The sequence below is a fragment of the Nerophis lumbriciformis genome, linkage group LG07 (genome assembly GCF_033978685.3).
Source record: "Nerophis lumbriciformis linkage group LG07, RoL_Nlum_v2.1, whole genome shotgun sequence".
NCBI classification, from domain to species: domain Eukaryota; kingdom Metazoa; phylum Chordata; class Actinopteri; order Syngnathiformes; family Syngnathidae; genus Nerophis; species Nerophis lumbriciformis.
In genome coordinates, this window is record NC_084554.2 from 8,965,001 (window position 1) to 8,983,232 (window position 18,232).

General features: G+C 38.1%; 1 protein-coding gene across 11 annotated transcripts in view; it reads left to right on the forward strand.

Annotated features, from left to right (window-relative positions):
* Window positions 1–5,944: 5,944 nt before the first annotated feature.
* Window positions 5,945–18,232, forward strand: part of ntng1a (netrin g1a) — a 328,955-nt gene continuing 316,667 nt past the window's right edge. For 3 of the 11 annotated variants that reach the window (XM_072913455.1, XM_072913460.1, XM_072913458.1), the window contains exon 1: window positions 6,812–7,142. The gene's annotated coding sequence lies outside the window, so the exon portion shown is untranslated. Of the gene's footprint in view, window positions 6,248–6,809; window positions 7,143–18,232 lie in introns of those variants that run through there. The other 8 variants (XM_072913459.1, XM_072913461.1, XM_072913462.1 and 5 more) reach the window with 5 other exon arrangements.

Consider the following 18,232-nt stretch of genomic DNA (forward strand, 5'->3'; position numbering starts at 1 on the left):
GGGTAAAGTGTCTTGCCCAAGGACACAACGGCAGTGACTAGGATGGCGGAGGCGGGGATCGAACCTGCAACCCTCAAGTTGCTGGCACGGCCGCTCTACCAACCGAGCTATACCAATCGTTGGTTAGAAGGCGATCGCCGAATTTGTCCTCGCTTTCTCCCGTGTCGCTGGCTGTCGTGTCGTTTTCGTCGGTTTCGCTTGCATACGGTTCAAACCGATATGGCTCAATAGCTTCAGTTACTTCTTCAATTTCGTTTTTGCTACCTGCCTCCACACTACAACCATCCGTTTCAATACATGCGTAATCTGTTGAATCGCTTAAGCCGCTGAAATCCGAGTCTGAATCCGAGCTAATGTCGCTATACCTTGCTGTTTGTTTGTATTGGCATCACTGTGTGACGTCACAGGAAAATGGACGGGTGTATATAACGATGGTTAAAATCAGGCACTTTGAAGCTTTTTTTAGGGATATTGCGTGATGGGTAAAATTTTGAAAAAAACTTCGAAAAATAAAATAAGCCACTGGGAACTGAACTTTTAATGGTGTTAACCATTCTGAAATTGTGATAATGTTCCCCTTTAATAAATAAACAAGAATACAGTTTTCCCTCGTTCGGACACAGGTCACCACTCTCTGGAGCCAGGCCTGAAGGTGGGGCTTGCCTGGTGCCCAGGCCTTCCCAAACTGGCCCCCTCCAATAGGCTCACCACCCAGAGGGGTCATAGAAGTCGGGTGAAAATAGAAGGCAAGATTCAATCAAGATCAAGATTCAAGATGCTTTATTATTGTCCATTCTTTAACATGTACAAGACATATAAGAACTGAAATTTCCTTTTCGGCACAGATTGTTTTTGGATTACCCATGTACAAAATGTATCGCAAGTGTACATATCAGACTGGTGTTTCAGTCTGCACTTAAATGTTCCCTTTTCTTTTGTTGGTGTGCCACAGTTCACCTCTCTCTTGTCACAGAGCGAATTAGAAAAAGAGGTTCATGACAGTGGAGCTGCCCTAGGGCTAAGAGAGAGAGAGAGAGACGCCACAGCTCCCGCCCTTGACGAGTCCAACAATGATGAACTAACAGCGATCATGCTCGTGTGCTTTATAGATGCCACGCGTGATTGCGTGTGTTGATCCATGCCAGGGATTAATTGCTGTTTAGAGACCGGTCTCCTTGGGATACTTATTTTACATACTAAAACTGCTCAAAAATGGTGGAAAAGTGAACATCTGGCATCGGTTTACCTCGGAGGCCTCTTGACGGCACGCTGTCCCTGAATTCTTCTGCGATTCGCTTGCTCAAACCTTCCTTTGACGTTTGTGTTTTTTTTTGTCGTTAAAGGTGTACTAAATGGGATTTAACGTATTTTCAGCTCAGAACCTACATTTGATATTCCAAAAACCTACTGAAGATGCTTGTAACTCTTATTTTTGCCTGTAACCTAAAGCGTAACATTAGAGCGCTTTTATCACCAAACAATCTTAATTTGACCCAGTAGCCACAAGACATTGATTCAACGTGGATTATACGTACATGTCCTATAAAACTGAATTTGTAAATTGAGACAACGTTGGTGTCCAAAGTTGGATCCACGTTGTTAGTTGGGAAATTACCAAAATTCAGTGGTCAACTCAAAGTCAGAACCCAACATTGATTAAATGTCATCAAAAAGCATGTTGTTTCAACGTTAGGTTTCAGTTGTAGAATTTTGGTTGGGAAATGACCAAAATTCAATCGTCAAATCAACGACAAAACCTGTCATTGAATAAACGTAGTCAAAAAGCATGTTGTTTCAATGTCGTATTTGTGTTGTAGGTACTGTAATTGGTTGGGAAATGACCAACATTTCAACGGTCAAATCAAGGTCAGAACCCAACATTGATTAAACGTCATCAGAAAGCATGTTGTTTCAACGTTGTATTTGTGTTGTGGAACATTAGTTGTGAAATGACGAAAATTCAATGGTCAAATCAACGTCAGAACCCAACATTGATTAAACGTCATCAAAAAGCATGTTGTTTCAATGTTGTGTTTGTGTTGTAGAATATTAGTTGTGAAATTACCAAATGTCAATGGTCAAAACAAAGTCACAACCTGACATTGAATAAACATTCTCAAAAAACGTGTTTCAACGTTGTATTTGTAAAGTAGAATATTGGTTGGAAAATTACCAAAATTCAAAAATTAAATCAACGTCAGATCCCAACATTGATTAAACATTGTCAAAAAGCATGTTGTTTCAACGTTGTATTTGTGTTGTAGAATATTGGTTTGGAAATTATTAAATTTCAATGGTCAGATCAACGTCAGGACCAAAACGTTGATTAAACGTTGTCACAAAGCATGTTGTTTCAACGTTTGGATTGATTGATTGAGACTTTTATTAGTAGATTGCACAGTACAGTACATATTCCGTACAATTGACCACTAAATGGTAACACCTGAATAAGTTTTTCAACTTGTTTAAGTCGGGGTCCACGTTAATCAATTCATGGTTGTATTTGTATTGTAGAATATTGGTTTGAAAATGACCAAATTTCAATGGTCAAATCAACGTCACAACCTGACATTGATTAAATGTTGGCAAAAAGCATGTTGTTTCAACGTTGAGGTTTGTGTTGTAGAATATTGGTTGGGAAATGACCAAAATGTAATCGTCACATCAACGTCACCACCTGACATTGATTAAAGGTTGTCAAAAAGCATGTTGTTTCAATGTTGTATTTGTGTTGTAGAATATTGGTTGGAAAATGACCAAAATTCAATGGTCAAACAACGTCACAACCTGACATTGCATAAACGTCGTCAAAAAGCATGTTGTTTCAACGTTGTATTGGTGTTGTAGAATATTAGTTTGGAAAAGATAACATTTCAATGTTCAAATCAACGTCAGAACCCAACATTAATTAATCTTCGTCAAAAAGCATGTTGTTTCAAGGTCGTATTTGTGATGTAGAATATTGGTTGAAAGATGACCAAACTTCAATGGTCAAACAACGTCACAACCTGACATTGAATAAATGTCGTCAAAAGGCATGTTGTTTCAACGTCGTATTCGTGTTGTAGAATATCGGTTTGAAAATGACCATTATTTCAATGGTCAAATCAACGTCAGAACCCAACATTGATTAAATGTTGTCAAAAAGCATGTTGTTTCAACGTCGTATTTGTGTTGTAGAATATTGGTTGGGAAATGACCACATTTCTACATTCAAATCAACGTTACAACCTGACATTGAATAAACATTGTCAAAAAGCATGTTGTTTCAATGTTGTATTTGTGTTGCAGAATATTGGTTGGAAAATGACCAAACTTCAATGGTCAATCAACGGCACAACCTAACATTGATTAAATATTGTCAAAAAGCATGTTTTTTCAACATCGTATTTGTGTAGTAGAATTTTGGTTGGGAAATTACCAAATTTCAATGGTCAAATCAGCGTCAGAACCAAAACGTTGATTAAACGTCATCAAAAAGCATGTTGTTTTAACGTTGTATTTGTGTTGTAGAATATTGGTTTGAAAATGACCAAAATTCAATATTGAAATTCATGTCAGAACCCAACCTTGATTATCCGTCACCAAAAAGCATGTTGTTTCAAGAGCATATTTGTGTTGTAGAATATTGGTTGGGAAATGACCAAAATTCAATGGTCAAACAACGTCACAACCTGACATTGCATATACGTCGTCACAAAGGATGTTGTTTCAACGATGTATTTGTGTTGTAGAATATTGGTTGGGAAATGACCAAACTTCAATGGTCAAATCAACGTCAGAAATCAACATTGATTAAACGTTGTCAAAAAGCATGTTGTTTCAACGTATTTGTGTTGAAGAATATTGGGTAGGAAATGACCACATTTCTACATTCAAATCAACGTTACAACCTGACATTGAATACAAATTCTCAAAAAGCATGTTGTTTCAACGTTGTATTTGTGTTGTAGAATATTGTTTGGAAAACGACCAAATTTCAATGTTGAAATCAACGTCACAACGCAACATTGATTAAACGTTGTCAAAAAGTATGTTGTTTCAAGGTCGTATTTGTGTAGTGGAATATTGGTTGGGAAATGACCAAACTTCAACGGTCAAACAACGTCACAACCTGACATTGAATACATGTTGTCAAAAAGGATGTTGTTTCAACGTCGTATTCGTGTTGTAGAGTATCGGTTTGAAAATGACCAAATTTCAATGGTCAAATCAACGTCAGAACCCAACATTAATTAAACGTCGTCAAAAAGCATGTTGTTTGAGTTGTAGAATATTTTGGGACAATGACCACATTTCAATGGTCAAATCAACGTCACAACCCAACATTGATTAAATGTTGTCAAAAAGCATGTTGTTTCAATGTCGTATTTGTGTTGTAAAATATTGGTTGGGAAATGACCACATTTCTACATTCAAATCAACGTTACAACCTGACATTGAATAAACATTGTCAAAAAGCATGTTGTTTTTGTCAGGACTTGATCTTGGTTGTTTGCTTTTCCGGGATGCAGCGGAAAGTTGGCACGGGCGAGATGGGAACCAAGGTACATGATTTATTTATTAACTATAAATACAAAAAAAAGGATCAAACAAAAAGTGCGCACAGTGGCGGAGAATAAACTATGAACAATTAAACAAAACTTGCAAACTATGGCTTGAATAAAGAAAACTTACTTGGCATGGACAAAAAAGGAGCAGCGTGAACGATGGACATGAAAATGAGTTAGAGGCATGAACAGAGCATAAATGTGTTGTGAGGTCGTCAGAAAGACAAACTGAAAAACACTGAACTTAAATACTACAGACATGATTAACGAAAACAGGTGCGTGACTCAAGACGTGAAACAGGTGCGTGACGTGACAGGTGAAAACTAATGGGTTGCTATGGTGACAATCAAGAGTGCACAATGAGTCCAAACGTGGAACAGGTGAAACTAATGGGTAATCATGCAAACAAGACAAGGGAGTGAAAAGCCAGAAACCAAAGATTCCTATAACTAAACAAAAACATGACTTAAAACAAAAACATGATTACACAGACATGACAGCTTTAATGTTGTATTTGTGTTGCAGAATATGGTTGGAAAACGACCAAACTTCAACGGTCAAACAACGTCAGAACCTATCATTGATCAAATGTTTTCAAAAAGCATGTTTTCTCAACATCGTATTTGTGTAGTAGAATATTGGTTAGGAAATGACCAAATTTCAACGATCAAATCAACGTCAGAACCCAACATCGATTAAACGTGGTAAAAAGCATGTTGTTTCAACAATGTATTTGTGTTGTAGAATATTGGTTGGAACATGATCACATTTCAATGGTCAAACAACATCAGGACCTAACATTGATTAAACCTTGTCAAAGACAATGTTGTTTCAACGTTGTATTTGTGTTGTATATGTAGAATATTGATTGGGAAATTAACAAAAAGTAATCGTCAAATCAACGTCACAACCTGACATTGCATAAACGTCGTCAAAAAGGATGTTGTTTCAACGTTGGATTTGTGTAGTAGAATATTGGTTGGAAAATGACCAAATTTCAATGGTCAAACAACGTCACAACCCAACATTGATTAAATGTTGTCAAAAAGCATGTTGTTTCAACGTTACGTTTGCGTTCCCCAACGTCAGGACCTAAATCAACAAGTCCTCAACGTTGTTTCAACGTCTCGTGCCTACCGGTGAGGTCCTACTTCAATGTATCGAAGGGTTGTCTTATATACGGGTTCCTTTTTTTTGTAGTATTTTCCAGACTTTGTTCTTCAAAACATCCACCATTAATCCCTTCTCCTTACACATGCTGTATTTGATTCTGCCTGGCGTGTAAATATATATGGTTGATATTGCAGAGAGAGAGAGAGAGGAGTGGCGGGTAAGGAAAAATGTCACATATTCCTTGTTTTATCCACACGCGTGACACGTCCACGCCGAGACGTCTTTGATGAATAAAAGAGGCGCGGTTCAAGGTGGTGGCTCCCAGGCAGCTGCCGTCTCCAAAGAAACCGAGTGGAGCTGTCAAAGGATCACAATGTCTGCACGCTCTCTCTCTCCGCCTCGTCCTCCCTTCCACGCACACTTGGACTCTTTGCATCTTTGCGGCTCTGCCTTTCTGCAAACTTTCCCACTATTTCAGGAGGGCTGAGATTTTATTTTATTATTATTTTTTTTTCTTTCTGGCTGACATGTCCCGTTTTAAAGAGGATTTAAGGCGCCAGGCGGGCCAGCTCTGAGAACCAAGGTGAGGGGGGGCTTTCGATTCATTCATGAATTCGGCTGGGTGTTGTTGAACTTTTTTTGTTCATGCTTGACAATGGGCATAATGCACTTAAAATGTCATTATTTAAATTGTGGAAAATGCATATTTAATGATTATATATCCATCCATCCATTTCCTACCGCTTGTCCCTATGATGAGTAATTTGCCATTTATCCTGTTGGGTCACATTTGATGACATATTTTTTAAACAAACAAAAAAAAATTCCCGTGAAATCAGAGGAAGAAAAAAAAAAAGTATGCGCCTTTCCATCGTGCGTAATCCAAATGTGCGTTTTTAAGTGATCACGTGACTCGCACCTTTCCGTGGCGCGGGGGAGGTGAGGAAAAAAGCGCGCCGGCGGCGAGGAGAGACCACCCATAGGTGCGCATCGGCTGCGCGTCAACGCGCGTTCTTTGCGCCCCTGGAAGCGCGCGTCGTCGTCATCCGCCTCACTTGGAGCTTGCGCCTCAAATGGGGACGCGCGCACGACGGACGCGGTGGGGATTGCTGCCGAGGACGGCGCGTTTTTTGGGGGGAGGGGATATTGCAAGTTTCTATATATCTGTCGACTCGGAGGGGAGGACTGTGATGGACACTTTGGCGTGCGGGGACGCTCCGGTGTGCGTGACGCGCGCGGTGCTGCATCAGCCTTGAGTCCCCCAACCCCCACCCACCCCGTGGCAGGACAGCTTCGATCCTCCGAGTAAGCGCAATGGCGCGCGCCGCGAGTCCTCCGAGACCCACGCACTGCGCACTCATCACCTGGCCGCTCGTGCAGGAGCGCGTCTTAAAACGCGCGGTGGTCCACCCGTGGTCGTTTTGAACTTGTTGAGCGAGGACGGGACCTTGGATCTTGGACCTTGGACTTCAACACTTGTAAGTGCGTCCGATTTGCTCCGTCAACTTTTTACCTTTTGCGCATGTGTGTCCGTGTAAAGTTTCCCCTTCCTATCCATCCATCCATCCATTTTTCCTACCGCTTGTCCCTCCCAACCCTGCTTTATTACGTCTCTTTAAGTGTTTATTTCTTCAGATGCGCCCCCTTGTGGAGGTCAATTCCAGTTTATTTTGCATGTGTCTCTTGCTGCCTGGACATTAATTTATTAATAGTCATAATTGAGTTTCTTTGAAGCTACAACGGGACGTATTTGATGCGTTTGAGGTCTGGGATAAGACCACGCAGTGCACCTGCACCCGGAGGTTAAAGGTGGATGGATATTATTTCATTGACTCATTATTTGTCCTTACGGAACATTTTTTGCTGTATTTTGGCTATAATTTTTGTTGGGTAGGTATTTTTTTTTTAATGTTATTTTTTAAATTTATTTGCAAGATCCAACTTTTTCCTCAGTGGATATTCGAAAATACCCCATATATATATATATATATATATATATATATATATATATATATATATATATAAATATATATATATATATATATATATATATATATATATATATATATATATATATATATATACATACATATGTGTATATCCATCCATCCATTTTCTACCACTTATTCCCTTCGGGGTCGCGGGGGGCGCTGGAGCCTATCTCAGCTACAATCGGGCGGAAGGCGGGGTACACCCTGGACAAGTCGCCACCTCATCGCAGGGCCAACACAGATAGACAGACAACATTCACACTCACATCCACACACTAGGGCCAATTTAGTGTTGCCAATCAACTTATCCCCAGGTGCATGTCTTTGGAGGTGGGAGGAAGCCGGAGTACCCGGAGGGAACCCACGCAGTCACGGGGAGAACATGCAAACTCCACACAGAAAGATCCCGAGGCTGGGATTGAACTCACGACTACTCAGGACCTTCGTATTGTGAGGCAGACGCACTAACCCTTCTGCCACCGTGCTGCCATATGTGTATATATATATATATATATATATATATATATATATATATATATATATATATATATATATATATATATATATAGACATACTGTATGTACATAAATAAATATATATATATATAGATACACACATACATACAAATATACAAACATATACATATATATATATATATACATATATACACATACATATATGCATATATATACATACAGTATATATAAATACAGTATGTATATATGTATACATATGTATGTATATTTGTATATATGTGTGTATATATATGTGCATATATGCATATTTATATATATATATATATATATATATATGTATATATGTATACATATGTATGTATATTTGTATATATGTGTGTATATATATGTGCATATATGTATATTTATATATATATATATATATATATATAAATATATATTTATATATATATATATATATATATACATATATAGATATATGTCTACATATATACATACATATGTCTAAAGATATACATATATGCATACATATGTCTACACATATATACATATATATATATATATATATATATATATATATATATACACACATACATATACGCATACTTTTATATATATATATATATATATATTTATATATATACATATATATTTATGTATATATATATATATATATATATATATATATATATATATATATATATATTTATGTATATATATATATATATATATATATATATATATTTATTTTTGTATATATACACGTATAAATGGTATGTATAATGTATTTATAAATTCTAATGACGTCACGTCAGATATTCCACTTTTAAATGTTTTTGTGGTAAAATAATGCATATTTTGTGTGTTTAACATTGAAAAAACTAAGTTTTCTTTGAGAAAAATGGCATAATTTGGCTTATTTTTCAACACTTTTATGAGCGGGACCTTTTTGGATCCCTAAGAATTTTAGTGGGATTTTATATATCAAATCTCTCATTCGACTTCAGCCGTGAACAAAAACACCCAATGTTGTTTTCAACCATTTAAAGTCCTTTTTTTTTTTTAATTAATACCGTCCATGTTAGTATACAATGTCATAGCACAAGTTATGTCACTAATTCAAACCATTATCTGATCAAAAGTCTCAAATTTGATATTTTTGTTTAGGACTGAATTTTTTTTTTTTTAGGAGAAATTTGAGCAAAAACCCTTCCAATGTGTGAGGATGTTTATGCCTTGTTTGGCTCGGAACATCATTAAAATGGAATGTTTATTTAAAAATAATAAATATTGGTAACAGAAACTGTAAAAAAATAATCACAGGTCTTCAATTTGGGCTGTTTTTAGTTGTGTTTTACAATCATTCTTTATGTTTTCTGAAGGGGTGTATAATATTTTTCACTATACTCTCTCAATTGCTCTGTTTATTGCTATTCTGAATGTTGCTGGGTCGGGTTTGGTTTTGGAATTGGATTGCATTATTATGGTATTGTTGTGTATTGTTTTGTTGGATTGAATAATAAAAAAAATAAAAAATAAAATAAATAAATCAATCAATCAATCAATCTTTATTTATATAGCCCTAAATCACAAGTGTCTCAAAGGGCTGCACAAGCCACAACGACATCCTCGGTACAAAGCCCACATATATATAAAATATAATTAAATAAATAAATACAATTAAATAAACCCATTCCTGATAATAATAACTTGAAAATAAATAAATAAATACATAAATAACTTGGAAAAAATGAGCTGAGATAACACAATTAAGTAAGTCACTATTTAAAAAGCTCTGGTCATGTGACAGTTCCAATTGGATATAAATCGGGTTGGTTTTTTTTAAAGGCAGATACAAATGTTAAGTGTCTCCTTATGGACGTTTTATGTCTATTTCTGCACAAGCCGCCTCAGCGAGCATCTTCTTGTGCAGCGAGAGTGGACGTGTTTGAGTATCCAGGCATGTCACCGCGGTTGCATAGTCGTGTCTTTTAGGAAAAAAAAAAAAGCGCCTTTAATAATGCATCGGGTGTTCCTGTGTCGCAAAGAGAGCCGGGGCTTGGTGGCGACCCCCCCCACACTCCTCTTTCATGGCCGCCTGAGGGGCCCCTCCACTCAAACTTGGGGCAGCTCGGCCACGGTCGCCCTGTCAAAAGTGCTGTCCCTGCACAAACAGCAGTGCATGTGTCAAGACTCGCACGCTCGGGGAAGGGCGGAGGATGACACACACACACACACACAAAAAAAAAATCACTGATAGAGTATTGTGGCAGATGGAGCTGGTCGAGGCAAGTGGAGCGCGGCTGGAGGAGTCACGCACTGATTGCCTTCAAAGGCCGGCTCAAACATGCTTGGTGAGCAGCATCCTGTAACGAGACGCTGCAACGACAACAATTGAGGGCCAAAACTAAGGAGGTCCTGATCTTTGACCTCCGACTCTTTGTCGTTTTTAATTCATATATACAAAACCAGTGAAGTTGGCACGTTGTGTAAATCGTAACTAAAAACATTTTGCAAATCCTTTTCAACTTATATTCAATTGAATAGACTGCAAAGACAAGATATTTCATGTTCACACTGAGAAACTACTTTTGTTTTTGCAAATAATCATTAACTTAGAATTTAATGGCAGCAACACATTGCAAAAAAGTTTGTTACCACTGTGTTACATGGCCTTTCCTTTTAACAACACTCAGTAAACGGTTGGGAACTGAGAAGACACATTTTTTAAGTTTTTCAGGTGGAATTATTTCCCATTCTTGCTTGATGTACAGCTTAAGTTGTTCAACAGTCCGGGGGTCTCCGTTGTGGTATTTTAGGCTTCATAATGCACCACACATTTTCAATAAGAGACAGGTCTGGACTACAGGCAGGCCAGTCTAGTACCCGCACTCTTTTTACTATGAAGCCACGCTGTTGTAAGACGCGACTTGGCATCGTTTTGCTGAAATAAGCAGGGGCGTCCATGATAACGTAACATATGTTGCTCCAAAACCTGTACGTACCTTCCAGCATTAATGGTTCCTTCACAGATGTGTAAGTTACCCATGTCTTGGGCACTAATACACCACCATACCATCACAGATGCTGGCTTTTCAACTTTGCGCCTATAACAATCCGGATGGTTCTTTTCCTCTTTGGTCCACGACGTCCACAGTTTCCAAAAACGATTTGAAATGTGGGCTCGGCAGACCACAGAACACTTTTCCACTTTGCATCAGTCCATCTTAGATGAGCTCGGGCCCAGCGAAGCCGGCGGCTTTTCTGGGTGTTGTTGATAAACGGCTTTGGCTTTGCATAGTAGAGTTTTAACTTGCAATTACAGATGTAGCAACCGACTGTAGTTACTGACAGTGGTTTTCTGAAGTGTTCCTGAGCCCATGTGGTGATATCCTTTACACAATGATGTCACTTTTTGATGCAGTACTGCCTGAGTGATCGATGGTCCGTTATATCATCGCTTACGTGCAGTGATTTCTCCAGATTATCTGAACTTTTTGATGATATTACAGACCGTAGATGGTGAAATCCCTAAATTCCTTGCAATAGCTCGTTGAGAAATGTTGTTCTTTAACTGTTGGACAATTTTGCTCACGCATTTGTTGACAAAGTGGTGACCCTCGCCCCGTCCTTGTTTGTGAATGACTGAGCATTTCATGGAAACTGCTTTTACACCCAATCATGGCACCCACCTGTTCCCAATTAGCCTGTTCACCTGTGGGATGTTCCAAATAAGTGTTTGACGAGCATTCCTCAACTTTCTCAGTCTTTTTTGCCACCCGTGCCAGCTTTTTTTTAAACATTTCCCAGGCACCAAATTCCAAATGAGCTAATATTTGCAAAAAGTTTTCCAGTTCGAACGTTAAATATCTTGTCTTTACAGTCCATTCAATTGAATATAAGTTGAAAAGGATTTGCAAATCATTTTATTCTGTTTTTATTTACCATTCACACAACGTGACAACTTCACTTCTTTTGTATGTAATTCAAAAGAAGCATCATTCATCAACAAAACGTCTGGAACTTCTGTTTCTTCGTGCCGTTAACTATCTGTCGAGCTGCACACGCTGGAAACGAGTAGCGAGGGCAGAATAGTGAATTTATTGACAGTGCGGTGTGTTTTACTTTGCATTTAAGTAAACGCAGTCCAACCAGCGGATGCACTTTCTGAAGAAACATCCACATTTCGATGTCCGGCCCCTGAGCACTTGGACCCTTGAAACTGTGGCCCTCTTCCTTACGTAGTTTTAGTGTTTCACTAAAGCTGCGTCCGTTTAGCTTCTGAAACTTGTTTCTCATCCTCCTTATATTCGGGCTCCAAAACAAAAGGTTCTGGCTCAGGAATCTGTGAGATGTATATTATTTTGATCATATCTATATACTAAGTCTTATAAATCAGAAATATATGATAATCACTTCAATATTAAGTCAACTTTTTTTTCCATTATACTGGTACTTTAAATCAGAGCCAATATTAGGAAATGAGTGTATCAGTGTCAGTATCATTGGTATGACCAATGCTGCTCCTGTAATTTCTAGTATCACCCAAAGTGAATGTTAAGTATCAGACAACAGAAGAATAAGTGATTATTACCTTTTAACAGAAGTGTAGATAGAACATGTTACAACAGAAAGTAACCAGATATTAACAAGTATATTAATAATAGTTTTGAGAAAATAATACAACTGAAAACGACACAATATATTCCTTAGGAGCCTTTGTAGCCCATTTTGAAATGGTTCTATTATCATTTACAGTATATGCCAAATAATATACTGTGATATATATATATATATATATATATATATATATATATATATATATATATATATATATATATATATATATATATATATATATATATATTTGCAGTAGACTGCAATATAAATCAAAATATAGTCCTTCAAGTTCTGTTTTTTTTTCTACCAAGAAAAGTGCACTTGTTATTAGTGAGAATGTACTTATTTTAAGGTATTTTTTGGGTCCATTGAGGTTAGCTAATTTTACTTGTTTTGGAAAGTCTTGACGAGCCAAATTTTCTTGTTCTATTGGCAGATAATTTTGCTTAGTTAAAAGAAAATACCCCTCATTTTTGTTTAGTTTTTTCTTGTTTTTGAACACTGACTTTTTGCAGTGTAGAAATGATTGGAAACTCAAGGCAGGCCATGACATTATGTTCTTTACAACTTTTGATCGCCACTGTATATAGTCTTGACATTGGTAAACTCTACTTTGTCTCTAAAATGTATGAACTGAATCGCAAGACGGATCACATCATGGAAAAGCTGGTTGAAAGGGAAACATTGGACATGAGGGCCAGCATGGACGAATAGAACAGACAAGCCATTGTAATGTCTGCTCGCGGAAAAACAAAACTCCTAATCTACGGTTTGACTCCCTCGAATGGCCTTGACGTTCTGAAAACATCCCCGAGGACACCTCAATGATGGACGCTTTTGACCTGGAGTCGAACTTTTGCTGGCATGCAGAACGACCCCAGGCCTATGGACACTACATCAACACACGCAAGACAATGGGCATATATACACACACCCTCCCTCCCTCACCCCACGCCTTCACCACCGCTTGATTCCCCTTCGGGGTGTTGGATGGCTGGCAGCGCTTCATAGCAGCAGTCGACCTCCAGGGCCCCAACTCCTCTGTTGCGAGTTGTCGTGATTATATGTAACATGTTTATGTGTGCATGGCATGGAGGTTTTTTCCCACTCCAGACTCGGCCCCCTTAGGAGCCCAGTCTAGATTGTATTTTTTTACTCATCTTCTCCCCCAGCGTTTGACCTTTTTCCTATCTTGTACGGGGCGCCTCGTGGCGACCCATCAGCGTTCCTGTTCTGTAACCCTGTACACTGTTTGTTTGTCTCATCTTGAACGGGTTTGTGCTGAAAACATAGTTCCAAGTCCGAGTCCATGGTTCTCACCCGGAAAAGGGTGGAGTGCCATCTCCGGGTTGCGGAGGAGACCCTGCCCCAAGTGGAGGAGTTCAAGTACCTCGGAGTCTGGGAAGAGTGGATCGTGAGATCGACAGGCGGATCGGTGCGGCGTCTTCAGTAATGCGGACGCTGTATCGATCCGTTGTGGTGAAGAAGGAGCTGAGCCGGAAGGCAAAGCTCTCAATTTACCGGTCGATCTACGTTCCCATCCTCACCTATGGTCATGAGCTTTGGGTTATGACCGAAAGGACAAGATCACGGGTACAAGCGGCCGAAATGAGTTTCCTCTGCCGGGTGGCGGGGCTCTCCCTTAGAGATAGGGTGAGAAGGGAGGTGTTTAGGGCACGTCCAACCGGTAGGAGGCCACGGGGAAGACCCAGGACACGTTGGGAAGACTATGTCTCCCGGCTGGCCTGGGAACGCCTCGGGATCCCCCGGGAGGAGCTGGACGAAGTGACTGGGGAGAGGAGAGTCTGGGCTTCCCTGCTTAGGCTGCTGCCCCCGCGACCCGACCTCGGATAAGCGGAAGAAGATGGATGGATGGTTTGTGCTGAAAACATAGTTTCGTTGTACTTGTTGCAATGGCAATAATGACCTATCCTATCCGATCCTATCCTAAAATGGGCCGATGTTAACCGGTGGCCGATTGATGGGAAGGTGACACCAAAACGCCTTTTCAGACCTGCAAAAAGAAGCCTGGAAAATGGCTGTGTTGCATTCGCTGCACCCATTTGCCAGCGGCCGATATGATTAAAGGTTCATAAGCCAGCCACTTGTCGGCGTCGACATTTTAAGAAACGTGACCACGTTCTTGGCGTGTTTTGCAGGAACGTTTCCAGGACCAGGCTCCACATGACCTATCTAGTGAGCATACAGAAAAAGGAAGCTTCCATCCTTCCTCATCTATCTTTTATCTACCTCTGACTGTCTGCCCTCCTGTCTTCATGCCCTTCCCTCTCCTGTGCTCTTGTTCCTTCTTCTTCTTTTTTTTTTTTTTTTTTTTTTTTTTGCAAAGCGCTGGTGGGGAATATGAAACAGGACGAGGCAGGGGAGATGAAAGTAAAAGAGGCAGGACAGAAGCCGTGTCAGAAATTGCCCTTGAAAGTGCATAAAATGCGTGAAATTAAAAATAAAAAAAAATAAAAAAAGGTGCGAATGCATCCCTGGTAATAATTTGTGCCGAGCCCCGTCCGTATCGGCGTGGAGTCGACTTGCTTTGAGAGTCCTGTGCGTGTATTACTAATGCCTTTAATTGGAACTATTAGCACTTCTGAGGCAGGGCCACCCACGACTCCTGGCTGTTGGAGGGAACTCTGAATGGGGAGCATGTTGTGTCATTGAAAGCATTGCATCGCCACTTTTTTAGCCAATAAACACATATTATTTACATACAGAGAAGTAGCACCAAATTCTAGGACCCCATGCATAAGACTCCCAAAAGGCCCCCCATCATCGCCAATAACATATCAATAATATATCGAGATAAACCCCCTGAATATTGAAAAAAAAATACAGTGTTTTTACAGTATAGTTAGCAGGCTCCCTCACCTGTCCCTGATTGCCAATCAGGATGACTGTTTAGCCTTTTTTGTGCATTTTTCTGCTGCACTACTTTTTGTTATTTGTTATTTTAACTACACTTCTGTCTCTGAACCTACCATATATATATATATATATATATATATATATATATATATATATATATATATATATATATATATATATATATATATATATATATATATATATATATATATATATATATATATATTATATGGGCTTCACGGTGGCAGAGGGGTTAGTGCATCTGCCTCACAATACGAAGGTCCTAAGTAGTCTTGGGTTCAATCCCGGGCTCGGGATCTTTCTGTGTGGAGTTTGCATGTTCTCCCCGTGACTGCGTGGGTTCCCTCCGGGTACTCCGGCTTCCTCCCACCTCCAAAGACATGCACCTGGGGATAGGTTGATTGGCAACACTAAATTGGCCCTAGTGTGTGAATGTGAGTGTGAATGTTGTCTGTCTATCTGTGTTGGCCCTGCGATGAGGTGGCGACTTGTCCAGGGTGTACCCCGCCTTCCGCCCGATTGTAGCTGAGATAGGCTCCAGCGCCCCCCGCGACCCCAAAAGGGAATAAGCGGTAGAAAATGGATGGATGGATGGATATATATTATATGTATATATGTGTGTAAATATATATACATATATATATATATATACATATATAGTCCATATGTATATATTGTCTATACGTACAGTTTGTATATATGTTATCTATATTTATATATGAATGTGTGTGTATATACAGTATTTATATATATATATATATTTTTATATGTATAAATATATATATATGTATATGTATATATATATATATATATATGTATATGTATATATATATATATAAATTATATATATGTATATGTGTATATATATATATATGTTATTTGTATATATATATATATATATATATTATTTGTATAAATGCGTGTGTGTATATATATGTATATATATATATATATATATATATATACATATATATATATAGTCTATATGTATATATTGTCTATACGTACAATACATATGAATGTTTGTATATATGTTGTTTATATTTATATATGAATGTGTGTGTGTGTGTATATATATATATATATATATTTTTTTTTTTATATATATGTGTATGTATAAATATCAATCAATCAATCAATGTTTATTTATATAGCCCTAAATCACATATATATATATATATATATATATATATATATATATATATATATATATATATATATATATATATATATACACATATATATATATATATATATATATATATATATATATATATATATATATATATATATATATATATATATATATATAGGGACGGCGTGGCGCAGTGGAAGAATGGCCGTCCGCGACCCGAGGGTCCCTGGTTCAATCCCCACCTAGTACCAACCTCGTCATGTCTGTTGTGTCCTGAGCAAGACACTTCACCCTTGCTCCTGATGGGTGCTGGTTAGCGCCTTGCATGGCAGCTCCCTCCATCAGTGTGTGAATGTGTGTGTGAATGGGTAAATGTGGAAGTAGTGTCAAAGCGCTTTGAGTACCTTGAAGGTAGAAAAGCGCTATACAAGTACAACCCATTTATCATTTATTTATTTATATATATATATATGTGTGTATACATGTATATATATATATTTTTATATATATATATATATATATATATATATATATATATATATATATATATATATATATATATATAGCATTTTCTTTATTTTCATGACCTTGTAGATTGTCACTGAAGGCATCAACACTGTGTGCGGTGAAAGTGAAAACCATTTCAGGTGACTACCTCTTGAAGCTCATTGAGAGAATACCAAGAGTATGCAACGCAGTAATCAGAGCAAAGGGTGGCTATTTTAAAGAAACTAGAATACAAAACAAGTTCTGTTTTGTTAAGTGCATAACTCCACATGTGTCATTCACAGTTCTGATGCCTTTAGTGACAATCTACAATGTAAATAGTCATGAAAATACAGATATAGAAAGTATGTCCAAATCTATTGGCCTGTACTGTATATATATATATATATATATATATATATATATATATATATATATAAAACCAACTCTCTGGTTGTCACATGACTCTAACCTGGCTCTATCCGGAGGTCCTAGGTGGAACACACACACGTTTCTACGTAGATCTTTACTCTGCCCCTTAACAGGAAAATAGTATGTCTCCTGATGGGAACAGGTCCGTACTTCCTCTGAATAATTGGCTGCTCCCTGACCTGCTGACTTCTCGCCCGTGCACGTATTTTCACGTTTTACATTCCAGGGGTCTATTAAGACCCCTTGGCCCCTTTTCACACACCTTACAACTCGTGCACATTTGCACAATTTAACATGACTGGAAAGGAGAGGGAAGAAGTAGAACGTATCGAGTCCTACACCTGCTCCATATGTTAATTCTAATAACTAGGGTTGTACGATATGCCGATACTAGTATAGCATCGCGGTACTAATGAATCAAAAACAGTATTGTACTCTGTTTGAAAAGTACCGGTGAAGTAAATTATATTTATATAGCACTTTTCTCTAGTGACTCAAAGCGCTTTAAATTGTGAAACCCAATATCTAAG